Source organism: Bos mutus, chromosome 1 (genome assembly GCF_027580195.1).
Source record: "Bos mutus isolate GX-2022 chromosome 1, NWIPB_WYAK_1.1, whole genome shotgun sequence".
NCBI lineage: Eukaryota > Metazoa > Chordata > Mammalia > Artiodactyla > Bovidae > Bos > Bos mutus.
In genome coordinates, this window is record NC_091617.1 from 25,462,960 (window position 1) to 25,476,806 (window position 13,847).

The following is a 13,847-nucleotide window of genomic DNA, read 5'->3' on the forward strand; positions in this document are numbered from 1 at the left end:
GCAAAGTAATGTCTCTGCTTTTGAATATGCTATCTGGGTTGGTCATAACTTTCCTTCCAAGGAGTAAGCATCTTTTAATTTCATGGCTGCAGTCACCATCTTAAGTTTTAGGAAATACTCAGCTAGACTAAGAGAGGAATGCAAAGAAAGTCTAAATGCAGATATCTGGCCTTCATGCTTTTCTCGCTTAATCTCTCCAATTCTGAAAGGAAAATAGGCTATTCCTAGGAGAGTTTCTCTGTTTCAGAGTTCTCACTTGGGGCCATTTTTGTCCTCTTTTCCTGACTCAGAGGATACTCGGCAATGTCCAGGGCCTTCTGCGGTTGTCACAACTGTGCGGAGGAGCAGAAAAGCATTGCTGTCATCTAGTGTCTAAATGCAAAGATTGCTGCTAAACATCTCAGTGTTACACAGGACAGTTCCCCACCCAAATCCAAGAATAATCTGGCCCAAAATATTAATGGTATCAAGACTGAGAAACACTTTTCCAGTCGAATTCCTTTAGAGGGAAATTTTTTTTTTCTTGAAAGGATGAAATAAGTTAGTGGAAATGTATCTTATTAATGAGGTACAGTTAGGTTTTTAAGTTACTAGGCAAGCTCTGCTGTAAACCTTACTGTATAGGAAAATACTATAAAATTTTATGTAAACATAGCCCAAAGCATTACTAAATGTTTATATATCTTTAAAAAGAAAATTTAATTACATTCTTCTGATGAATTGAAATTTAGATCTTACATAAAGAGGCATTTTTTTTTCAATAATATGTTACTTATTCTACATAAACTTGGAATTAATAGAATAAGAAAGATGATTGGAAGTAAAGGTAAAGTGTAAAGCTTTGAATTGGTGTGGACTTAATGAAATATGACTTATACTATACAAAATAGGGTTTCCCTCATACTCAGTTGGTAAAGAATCCACCTGCAATGCAGGAGACCTGGTTCAATTCCTGGGTCGGGAAGATCCGCTGGAGAAGGGATAGGCTACCTACTCCAGTATTCTTGGGCTTCCCTTGTGGCTCAGTTGGTAAAGAATCTGCCTGCAATGCGGGAGACCTGGGTTGGATCCCTGGGTTGGGAAGATCCCCTGGAGAAGAGAAAGGCTACCCACTCCAGTATTTTGGCCTGGAGAATTTCATATAGTCCATGAGTTGGACACGACTGTGTGACTTTCACTAATGAAACATGAGTTATAGAGAAGTGATTAGAAAACTTCCATGGTGATAGCTCCTAGGTGCTACAAAGCTTGCAATAGGCATTTGTGGGCTTATTGTGCAGACATGAGCACATGGGAAAAGTTATGTTAATATGTTCCAGAGTGTGTATACTTTTATTTATGTCTTTAGGAAAAAATAGATATATAATATATTTATACTATTCATCTTCCAGTCAACTACAAGATAAAGGAATGTCTGAGGCAAAGTCAAATTTAAGAGCATTTAGTGTTTATTCTCTGGTGGCTCAGCAGTGAAGAATCCATCTACAATGGGGGAGATGTAAGAGATGTGGGTTTGATCCCTGGGTTGGGAAGATTCCCTGGAGGAGGAAGTGGCTACCCACTCCAGTATTCTTGCCTGGGAAATCCCAGGGACAGAGGAGCCTGGTGGGCTACCGCCCATGAGGTCTCAAGAGTCTGACATAACTTAGAGACTAAACTACCACCACAACAGTGTTTATTTAAACTTTGCTGTTTGGAGCAGGAATAGTGATAGAGTTTGGTGCATACTTAGAATAATGACTAATACGGCACTGTATTTGTTACTAAAATGCATGGAGATTTCTGCCACTGACGGACAGGGTGACCATGGTCATGTCTCCTAATATGTCTAAGACCTTTTTCCTTTTGTATTAAGTAAAGCGAATAATTGTTCTTACCTTACAAGAGGGTTGCAAGAATTGAAACATAATATGCAAAAAGTGCTTAGCACAGTGCTTGGAATAGAGAAAGGAAATATTTAATATCAACTGAAAATTATTGTTGTGATTTCCTTGTGGAAAAAAAGAGCACTGTCCTGGGAGCCTCAAGATTAAGTTTACAGTTAGTAGGAGAAAACTGAAAACTTTAAAACAAATAAAGCAAAGCATATAAGGGCTGTGGTTTGAAAGATTGCTTGTAAAGCCATAAGTACAGTTTAAAAGACATCTACATATAATAAAGTTCTAGCATAACTAATTTCAAAATAATGTTGTACTTAGAAAACCATATTCTTAACTAATAGCACATCAGTGGTGACCTATTTTTGAACAGCCTTAGTGAGTATACACTATTAATAAAATTAAAGTTGCCATGGTATATCTGACATGTGATGGTCCAATGGTTCTCAGATATTATTACTGTAATATTCTTAAAGTATATCTGCTCGTCAATGCTACGAGAATACATAAATATGACTTCACAATCAACCAAGGAAACTTAGACTTTAAAAGATGTATACCTTTCCATTTTATTTCTCTGACAAAATGGTAAAATCTATTTAGAGTAATATTTCATAATGAGTTCAGAAACATACAGCCAGGCTTATAAAGGGTATGCAGTCAAGAGAATGAAAAGAAGGTATTCAATGTCTATATTTAGGTGTCATGAAAAGAGCTTTTTAATGCTTATCTATTTGTGGGTAGGTGAGACTTACGGATGGGAAACAATAGCTTCTAGAATCAAAGAATCAGTCAGTTAAGGCTGGGAGGTCTGGAGAGATTTTTCATGACATTATAATAGTGATATGTATCGAATAAATTAACTTTCTTGTACATAGCAAGGAGTGGAAAAAACCTTCAGAACTGATTTAACCTTGAGAGAAAATATCACTTGTTTTTAAATTAGATTTTTGTCAAGTGTCCTTATATTGCATATATATAATCTTCACATACTCTTTAGGTAAATGTCATTAGTCCCTCATAAAATTATTTTGAAACAATAACTAATGTAAGAATATAATAAACTGGGTTTAAAACATGAAGCTTAGGATAAGTACTGGGTAACTATTTATTTCAAAAACATAAATGAGATGAGAGGGATTCTTTTAACTCAAAGAGAATTCTTTTGCTATTTTGCCCCTATGATATGGGTAACATGATTTTTCGATAGAAACCTCATTACAAATATTGGGAATTTGTAGTTTTTGAAGTTCCCCTGAAAGACTGGATAACATCTTCTACTAAGATATTTCTTATTTCATGTATGTTCCCTTGGATTAATTTTAGATTGTTAATTTACCATAGGTAAATTATCCAAAACATAATTTAAAATTCAAGACACATACACTCACACCCACATCCACATTTTGGTGAAATGCAAGTTCACAGTAGGTCTCTTTATATTTTATTTGTGTCTTTGTTCAAGAGGGAAAAAATCTCTCTATGAAATGTTTTAATTGGCTGAGGGTGTTTAGTATACAACGCTCTGTTGCCCTCTGCTGGCTAGAAATTGATAAATAAAGACTTTCCATCTGCTCTTTATCTTTGCGGGGGTCTTAGAAGACTATGAAAAGTGCACAGTGCAAAATAATAAAACAATGTATAAGAGTGATAGGAAATAAAACAATGCATTTATAAAACATCCTTATGTTTCCTAGATTTCCCGAAGTTTGCTGGGTTTTAATTATTTTTCATATTAGCTGAATAATTTGATTATTTTATATAACCCTAAACACTCATTAATTTAAAAAAAAAACTGTACTTCATGATTTTAAAGTGATAATTGCAAGACTCATTATTTGGGTAAGAATTTTGGGTATTTACCTACAGGATACGTGTAATTTTCTCATTGTTGGCACACTTGTGGAATATTTTTATAGTGAAACTATGATATATTAGTGCTTGTATTTTTTATAAATAAAAATTTTTTAGCTAGTTTAAACACTATTTTCAACATAATTTTAGTAAAAGTGTGTAAGATAACGAGATTAATCTGAATTCTTCTTTACTAATTAAACAAGGGACTCATCTTGGACATTTCATTCTCTTTTAAAGGATTATTTATATGCTGTTCACATCTCACTAAAGAAAAACTAACATTGGTGTATAGTGACACATAAATTCTTTAATAAAAATAACAGTGACAAGGCCCGAAGGAACATAAAATGCATAGACTTATGAATTTACCTGGTTTCATTTTAGCACTGCATGCTTCTTTAATGCTTGATTACATTTAGTTAAAAAACATGTCTAGAGCATAACCTACCATCCATGGCAGAAGATGTAGATTTTATTATTAAGGGGGCCTTGCTGATATTTCTAAAATATACTTAAGTAAAAAGTTTAAAACAAAGTTGTCACTGAATCTCTTTTGCTTTTTTCAAAAATTTGGCTGGTATTTTTGAATCTGGGATTTATTTTATATTTTCAATAGTTTCTCTCAGCTACAATATAAGTAGAAATAATCTGGTTTTCATTTCTATGAGTGTATTTCTTTGGAACATTTATAAAACTTGGGTCATGGTTCTTTGAAATAGGCTTTATTCCATGAGCTCTGCCTTCCTATTTTATCCACAGAACCAGTGTCTATTATGAATCAAGAGGATAATTTTCCCCATGGCTTCCCTGCCAAAACAACTGTCAATCCTTTTAAAATTTTCTGGAGCAAATGGTGTTTTATAGCTTAACCACCTCTGTTCCAGAATATGTGCACATCTCAAAACTTCCCCAAACAAAACAAAACAAAACAAAACATTTTCAGCACAGTCTGTAAGTCACCAGAAGTCTTTGGTTCTCCACAAACTGAGAGAAAAAATGTTTCATCCTTGAAAATATAACAGTAAGATGGAAAACAAGTTTCATACTTTCCAAATTATGAGTTGTTTTTTTTTTTTTAAAGAAGGTACTCTACATTTTTTCACATTTGAGTCACATTAAAACACTAGAAATATATATGGGTTTGGCCAGGCAACTCAGACAGTAAAGAACCTGCCTGCGGTGCAGGAGACTAGGGTTCGACCCCTGGGTTGGGAGGATCCCCTGGAGGAGGAAACAGCAACCCACTCCAGCATTCTTGCCTGGAGAATCCTATGGAGAGCTGTGTGTCCAACACTTTGCGACCCAACGGGCTGTATGTAGCCCACCAGGCTCCCCTGTTCATGGGATTCTCTAGGTAAAAATACTGGAGTGGGTTACCATTTCCTTCTCCGGGGGAGCTTTCTGACTCAGGGACCAAAACAGATCTCCTGCATCTCCTGCGTTGGCAAGTGGAATCTTTACCACTGAGCCACCTGGGAAATATATGTATATGTATGAGTATTTCCAGACATATACATTCTACACATTCAATTTCCATCTTAAAATTCAAGAACATAGGAAAATGAGATTCAGAGAGATAGACGACTCATCCAAATTCACACAGAATAGCCTGTAGATCAAAAACCAGGTAGGTCTGCCTGATGCCATGCCCATGTTCTTTTATGACACCTCACAGACTTTAAAGGGGGAAACAAAGCTGGGGATCTATTTATATTAGGGTCTTATAATGATCATGCCTTTTGGTCTAATGATTCCAGCTCTGGGAAGCTAAAGAAACATTGCATATATAGTTAAAGATGTCCATGACAGCATTCATTAAAATAACTTGGAACTAAAAAAAAAAAAAAAAAAACAAGGGAAGGGCTACATTTTTAATAGAAAATAATGGATAAGAAAGTAAACTATGTATACAGTCACTGAAAATAATAGTTTTGAGTTACTTCAAAAGTTACGAGTTGTTTAGGATAAAACAGACAAACAAAAGTTTGCATATTATGTAGTTTTATTGGAAAAAAAGGTTTTTAGGTACTGACAGAAGTATCATATTGTTGGGTGAAGAAAGTTAGTTATGAAACAATAATTTTATGTGTATTCTATGACAATGCATTTTGAAAAAAAAATATGTTCTAGCATACATGGAAAAAATCTGTAACATATCAAACTTTAAAAGTAAATAACTTTCAAAGTATACATCATACTATATAAACTTTATAACATGTATTACTTTTAGGATTATAAAAATAATCAAGATGTAATATTTGCAGTATGATTATAGCTATGTTGAAATATACCAAATAGCAATAGTTGCTATTTTAGGGTAGTGAAGTAAAGTGAAGTGAAGTCACTCAGCATGTCTGACTCTTTGAGACCCCATGGACTGTAGCCTACCAGACTCCTCTGTCCTTGGGATTTTCCAGGCAATAGTACTGGAGTGGATTGCCATTTCCTTCTCCAGGGGATCTTCCTGACCCAGGGATCGAACCCAGGTCTCCTACATTGTAGACAGATGCTTTACCATCTGAGCCACCAGGGAAGTCCTTATTTTAGGGTAAGGAGTATATATTTATTGCTCTTTTAAAAAGTTTAAAACGTTTTCAATATGATTATATTTTTATTAAAATAAGCATTATAAAAATAATCAATTTCCAGCTTTTAAGTCATGCTTTTTCTTCCTGTTTCTCTATCTTGTGGGTTTTGTGAGAAATACTGTTTTATTTTGCTGTTCTTAGCGAGTTCTCATGACGAATAATGACTTCATGTAGGTGCATTACTCTTATAGAACTTGGTTAATTTCTGTGGAACATTATTAATAAAACAGAAAAACGTTACTGTAGTATTACATTAGTTCAAAATTCATCAATTCTCAAAAATAGCAACTTGAAATTTAGCTTTTGCTAAACAACTTGAATAGTACAAACAAAACTGCCACAACCACTGATGCATTTGACTAAGGGATCTCATAGTTTTCAAGCTCTCAAATAACTCAAGTTCTTCAAAGATGCCTATTTACTTATAAATTAATATGTACTTTTTTCAAAAATATTTCATGTTTTTAAAGAACATTCTCTTTAAAATGGATGAGGCAGTATTTTCTTTTCCTAGTAATATCAGAATAATATTTATAAATTGGGACTATTAATAATCTTGACTTGGGTTACCAAGTCAATCTAAATTAATGGAAATTTCATATGAGAACTAGAAAATGGTATTATCAAAGTTGATTTCTTCATGTTACTGAGATAACTTCTAAATGTTTAGGAAAAATAAAAAATGTTAGTCTTTTTCCTTTCTTTCTCTCTTTTATTATAAGCACATAGATACATAAGCTTTAGTAGAAGCAATACATTTGGATTTTATTTGGGTGCTGCCCTCAATAAAAAATGGTGCATGTGAATTTATTCTATCTTTCTCTTCTACTTGATGCCTACTCTTTTTGGTTCTATGGCAGAAAGAGCTAAACATAAACTTGCTTTAATTTCAACATCAAGTCAGACAGATTTGAATGTGTATTGCCTTTCATGTATAAATATCTTTTAAATCTCATACCCAAAGAAATACTTTGCTTTTCAAAGGACTCTCTATGCATTTGAATAAAGCAAGTATATTTTCTTTAGTTCTCAACTTCTTCAGTAGATGGTCTTGTACAAATTAAGGAAAAAACCCTTAAAAACTTAAAAACATTTATGACTAAAATAATCAGATAATGATGTCAGTATGTTATTGAAGAATACAAGTATAATAGAATTATCAGTTTCCTTTATTCTCCCATTCTGAAAAAGAATGACATTGACTGGGAATTCTATAATGGCCCAAAGGAAAGAAGCCCTCTGGTGTGCTTCAAATTTGGTATTTTAAGTTGAAGTCAGCTGTTAAGAATTACTGAATTATCCAGGGCAGAATCTCAGCTATGGCTCACATTACAGTATGTTGGATATGAAAAGTTGAACACAAGAGGGGTGAAAACTTTTTAGTGATTAAAAAGGCCTGTGGGATTGAATTTTTAAATTCCAGAGCATCACATCAAGAGGAAAGTTGCAGATTCTCAGGTTTGTGCAGCAAATTGTGTCTGTAAATCGATGAAGTGTTTCTGAAGGAACATATCAAGATGGCTCTAAAGAGTATCTAAAGTTTCTTTCAATTCTCATGGGAATGAAAATTAAATCTGATGGGTGAAACCAAATACATAATGAAGCTAAGAAACTGAATGTATCTAGATTTCAGTCAGGCCAGAAAGTAGGATGACTTATTTCACTTATTTTCTCTTTTAATATCTCTTGTAACAACATTTACTAATGCTTACAGAATTAATTTTAATTGATCTTTATTGTGTCTCAAATACTTTAGGCATTCTGTAGGAAACAGTGTTTCTCTGTATGAATATTGCATCATTGCTTCAGCTCTATTACTCAGATTTCAATAATTTCTCTGCCATTTTGTAATGATTCTTCTCTGAACCATTTTTCCTCAAAAATGCAGCTGCCATCTAATTAAACATGATAATTAAACTGGATAACTGAGGATATATAGGTATTGTTGATTTAAACATGTAACCCCAGCATCAATATTATAAAAGAATCCCATTGTTTACTCAAATAAAATAGTCTTCTTTTGTTTCAGAAGGAATAAATTTTGATAAAATTTGTCACAGAAATTGTGTATACTGCAAAGGGATTTTATATTTACCAAGCAAATTGTTTAAAATCTATGCTGCTAGATACAGGTTATTTTTAATGCATGTAAATGTGTAAACACATGTGTATATATGCATTTAACTCCAAGAAAAATAAATGTCTAGAGTAAAACATATCTTAATTTTTTGGTAAAGGATATCATAAAAGTTTGTGAAGTTACTGAAAATCAACCACAATTACATATTTTCACATTTTATGTTAGAATTTAACTTTGAGGAATTTGTGAATGAGAACTAAACATTTTAATAAATGTGTCCTTTGAGATATTTAACTGTCTCTTCATTGTTTTCATTCTTATCAAATAAAGATAGATAATTATTTTAAATAGAGTTCTTTGGGAAAATAAGAGTAGCTATAATTTCAATCATCTCCCCATTGTCCCTTCGTTATGATCCAGGAAAGATTTTTCTTTTTTTTAAAAGCTATATCAGCTGAGATTTAAGCTCCACTGAACTAAGAAAGTACTGTATAATAATGTTCAACAATTTTATAGCAATTTGTAATACAATTTTCAATGGTAAGAAAATTATGCCATAGACTCTAAGTCAAAGCATGCAGCACCTAAAACTAAGATTAGTAGAAACTCATCTCTTGCATACGGTGATTTACGCAACATAATTGAAACAAGAACCCATTTGACATATGCTCCAGGAAGACTCACATATACTAAATTACTCAGGCAACCTTTAAACATACATGTGATGGTCTCTTATACCGTATACCCTTATGATGGTGGTGCCCTACCCACAGCTATTGCACAGTTGTGAGCTTTTCTTTTCAATCAGTTCAGTTCAGTTCAGTTGCTCAGTCACGTCTGACTCTTTGTGACCTCATGGACTGCAGCATGCCAGGCCTCCCTGTCCATCATCAACTCCCAGAGTTTACCCAAACTCATGTCCACTGTGTCGGTGATGACATCCAATCATCTCATCCTCTGTCGTCCCCTTTTCCTCCTGCCCTCAATCTTTCCCAGCACTAGGGTCTTTACAAATGAGTCAGTTCTTCACATCAGGTGGCCAAAGTATTGGAGTTTCAGCTTCAGCATCAGTCCTTCCAATGAATATTCAGGACTGATTTCTTTTAGGATGGACTGGTTGGATCTCCTTGCAGTCCAGGGGACTCTCAAGAGTCTGCTCCAACACCACAATTCAAAAGTATCAATTCTTCAGCTCAGCTTTGTTTATAGTCCAACTCTTACATCCATACATGACTACTGGAAAAACCATAGCCTTGACTAGATGGACCTTTGTTGGCAAAGTAATGTCTCTGCTTTTTAATATGCTGTCTAAGTCTTTTCAATAACTTGCTCTAAATTTGAATCTTGCAGAAAGTTAACCCTTTGATCCTTATACTCTCATCTTTATGTACCACAATCAGCACAAATAAGGAAGAGGAGCTGTAGACATCAAGAAGACACACCCTTGCTTCATAGAAATAAATTTCTTAGATGACTTTTCAATGTATTTCTCTAGTGGAAGCAAAGGTGAGGTGAACTTTTTACTTGTGTAGTTGCTGATCTTATACTTTTCTTTCCTTGATCTCATTTCACTACTAGAAACTGAATACCTAGGTGGATTTTAAGATTCGGTAAAAAGTTATCTATAAAATATTAAACTAGAAGCAAAGCTCACTTTTATAAAAAGCCTCTACAAAGCTACAGTAATCAAAGCAGCGTGGTCCTGAACCAAAAACAGACACGTAGAGCAATGGAACAGCATAGAGAGAGGAGAGTATAGCGAGCCTGGAAATAAACCCACACACTATGGGCAATTAATCTGTGATAAGGGAGGCAAGGGTATACAATGGAAAAAGACAATCTCTTCAATAAGTGTTGCTGGAAAAATTGGATGGCTACATGTAGAAGAAATTAAATTAAAAGATTTTCTCACTCCATATAGAACTCTACTCAATGTTATGTGGCAGTCTGGATGGGGAGGGGGCTTGGGGGAGAATGGATGCATGTATATGTATGGCTGAGTACTTTTGCTGTTCACTTAAAACTATCATAACATTGTTAACTGGCTATATCCCAATATAAAATACAATTTTTTTTTTAAAAAGAGAAGATTTTCTCACAGTATATATAAAAATAAAAATGGATTAAAGACCTAAATGTAAGACTTGAAACCATAACCTATGAGAGAACACAGGCAGGACACTCCACATAAATTGTAGCAATGTTTTTTTGAATTAATCTCCTAAGACAAAGAAACAAAAGCAAAAATAAACAAAAAATTAAACAAAACTTTTGCACACCAAAGGAAATCAACAAATGAAAAGACAATCAATGAAATGGGAGAAAATATTTGCAAGTGATGTGACTGATAAGTTAATATCCAAAATATATAAACAACTCATAAAATTCAATATAAAAAATAACCCTATTAAAAATGGGCAGAAGACCTGAATAGACTTTTTTTTCCAAAGAGGAAATGCAGATGGCCAACAGGGACATGAAAAGATGCTCAACTTTGCTAATCATCAAAGAAATGTGAATCAAGACCACAATGAAATATCACCTCACACCTGTCAGAATGGCTATTGTCAAAAAGTCCTTCAATAACCAATGCTGAGGGTGTTGAGAAAAGGAAACTCTTGTATACTGTTGGTGGGAATGTAAATTGGTAAAATCACTATGGAAGATACTATGGAGGTTTCTTAAAAATCTAAAAATAGAACTACCAGATGATCCAGCATTTCTACTCCTAGGTATATATCTGAAGAAAACAAAAACACTAGTTTGAAAAGATACATGCATCCCCACGTTCCTAAGAGCATTACTTATTACAGCCAAGATATAGAACCAATCTAAGTGTCCATCAACACATATATGGATAAAGAAGATATAGACACTCATCTACAAACATAATATATACAATGAGATATTACTTAACCATCAAATGGAATGAAATTCTACCACTTGCAACAATGTGGATGGACCCAAGGGTATTATGCTTAGTGAAATATGTCAGGCAGAGGAAGACAAATACTTTATGTTATCACTTATATGTGGAATCTGAAAAATAAAACACATGAATGAATGGATATTGAGTGATAATCAGTGAGAAGAAGGAAATGTGGAGGACAAGAATGTGGAATTAAGAGGTACAAAGTGCTATTCATAAAATAAATAAGCAACAAGGATATGTTGTACAGCACAGAGACAGTCATTATTTTGTAATATGTTTAAGCAGAGACTAGTCTATAAAAAACATTAAATCACTATGTTGTACAACTAAAACTAACATTGTAAATAAATGGTATTTTAATAAAAAAATAAAAGCCTCTCCCTGAAAAAGAGGATCATCATGCCTGGTATTAAAAATGAAATTCTAGTGACCTATCCGATGTCAGATGTGATCATGGGTCAAATTCTACATTTCCTACTCTCAGATCCAGACTGTAGCACTCCCCGTGGCCAGGTATAATAAAAAGGCTCACAAGCATTCGGCAGACCAAGCACCAAAATGGCGGCACTCTCTAAGCCCTGAATATAGACAGTGGCCTCCACACAGAGGTTGCTGACTTCCCATCAGCAGAAGAAAAGCACCCCTTTGTTAGCAGATATGTCCATTGAATGTAGAAAGACAGCCACACAAGCAGCAAGTTTGCTGTGGGGAAAGTTCCTATAGTGGGGAAGAAAGATGATTGAAGACTCTGTGGTTTAGACAATGGCCCAGAACTGATATACAAAAAGAGTTTTGATCCAATGTTCTGTGTATTTTGGTAAAAATTACAAAAACAATTTTAAAGAATTGGCTTTAATACCTATTTAAAAAGACAGAGACAGTTGTTCTACTTGGAGTAACAATGGAGGTATTTTCTTCTTTCTTTTTATTTCTCTTTTTAGAACCCAAGTCTCTTGTTTTCTGGTGAGTGTATCTTCCCCTAAAAAAAACCCCATTTATTTTTCCTGTGAAATTCACCCCTGAAGCTGACATGTTACATAATTTTAGAATTTAATTGTCAACCAGTATCATCTGTGCGTCAAGAGAGTAGGGACTATTGTACTAAATTCTAGGGAGGAGAAGCTGGGAAGTAGAAAGCAGCAATGGTTTTGGATAAAGATGGAAATCGGTTTAAAATTCTAGCCATCTACTTAAATATTATGTGACTACAAGCAGCTTTTTTAACTCTCAGTTTCCTCATCTGTAGAATGAGAATAATAATAGCATCCCTTCAGAATTGTTGTGAGGATGAAATGAGATACTTGATACCTAGAAAACATCAGGTATATAGTAGATGATTGATAATTAACCATCATTATTATTACATGGTTGATTTTATGACCTATGGAGAGTTTAAGTAGACTGATATGAATAACCACTGGAGTCAACCACAGAAATATAAAAATTTCTTTCTGATCTAGGCTTTCAAAGAGTGTCTGGTCTTTCTGAGTACTCCAGGAAGTCCTAATGGCGGCAACCAAAACACAGGAAGGGACCAGGTTTCTCCTCGAGCTTTCTTTATAATCTTCAGCAGGTATTGTTTCATGTTGTTTCTAATAATGGAGAATGTACCTCCCGCCAGTGGTTTGCAGACCGGATGACTCAATAGGTCAAAATGCACTTTGTAACCTTTAATATTAAAAAAGTTAAACCATCACAGACTTTTCAGTTATTCATACTATTTCATAAACTTCATATCACAACATTCTAAATCAACATTGATGTGTCTGTTATTGACACCATTTCAATAAATGCAAGGCAAAATTTAAGAGCTAACAACAAAAATTAAAACAACATTAAAGAATAACTTACTAGAAAAGATGAAATTGCATGTTGTGAAATAGTTAATACTAAAAGTCTAATAATTTATTTATTTCCAAACCAAGCACAACTCTCATTTTATTTTTGTGTTTCCAATAGGACACATCAATCTTTTACCATTACTCATATCACATAGCTTTGCCACTGACTCTTTTCTCTCGACATAATATACATTTAATCTTTTTTAGCAATTGTTATTCTTGTTGCTCTACAGCCCCTGATATGGACATGGGACACCATAAATTATACTTTAGTTTTCATTTTGCCATTTCAGTGCTTAACTCCTAGCTCCTGATCACATGAGTCAGAGTCAGAGTCATGTCTTTCTCAACATAAAGCATCCGATTATGTGATACTTCCCTTTAAACTTTGATCTCCCTCTAAACAGCTTACAAGAAACATTCCAGACACTTTATCCCAAAAGGCTCTTCTGAGTCCAGCTCATTCCTTAACCCTTTCCATCTTTTGCTTCCTCATGTGCCTTGGCAGAAATATCAGGCCCCAGAGTCTTCTCAGACACCACCCCCGCCTCATACTGAGGACATATCTTTTATCATAGATTTCCCCTCGATTTTCTATTGGGCAGTGAACACCAGCTTAGATGCCACTTCTCCCATCACCATCCTCACCCCTCTGGGAAGAATGGATCTGTT

General features: G+C 34.3%; 1 protein-coding gene across 1 annotated transcript in view; it reads right to left on the reverse strand.

The window, feature by feature from the left end:
- The window catches only part of ROBO1 (roundabout guidance receptor 1), a 1,293,158-nt gene that overhangs the window by 478,843 nt on the left and 800,468 nt on the right, over positions 1-13,847 (reverse strand). The window lies entirely within an intron of this gene.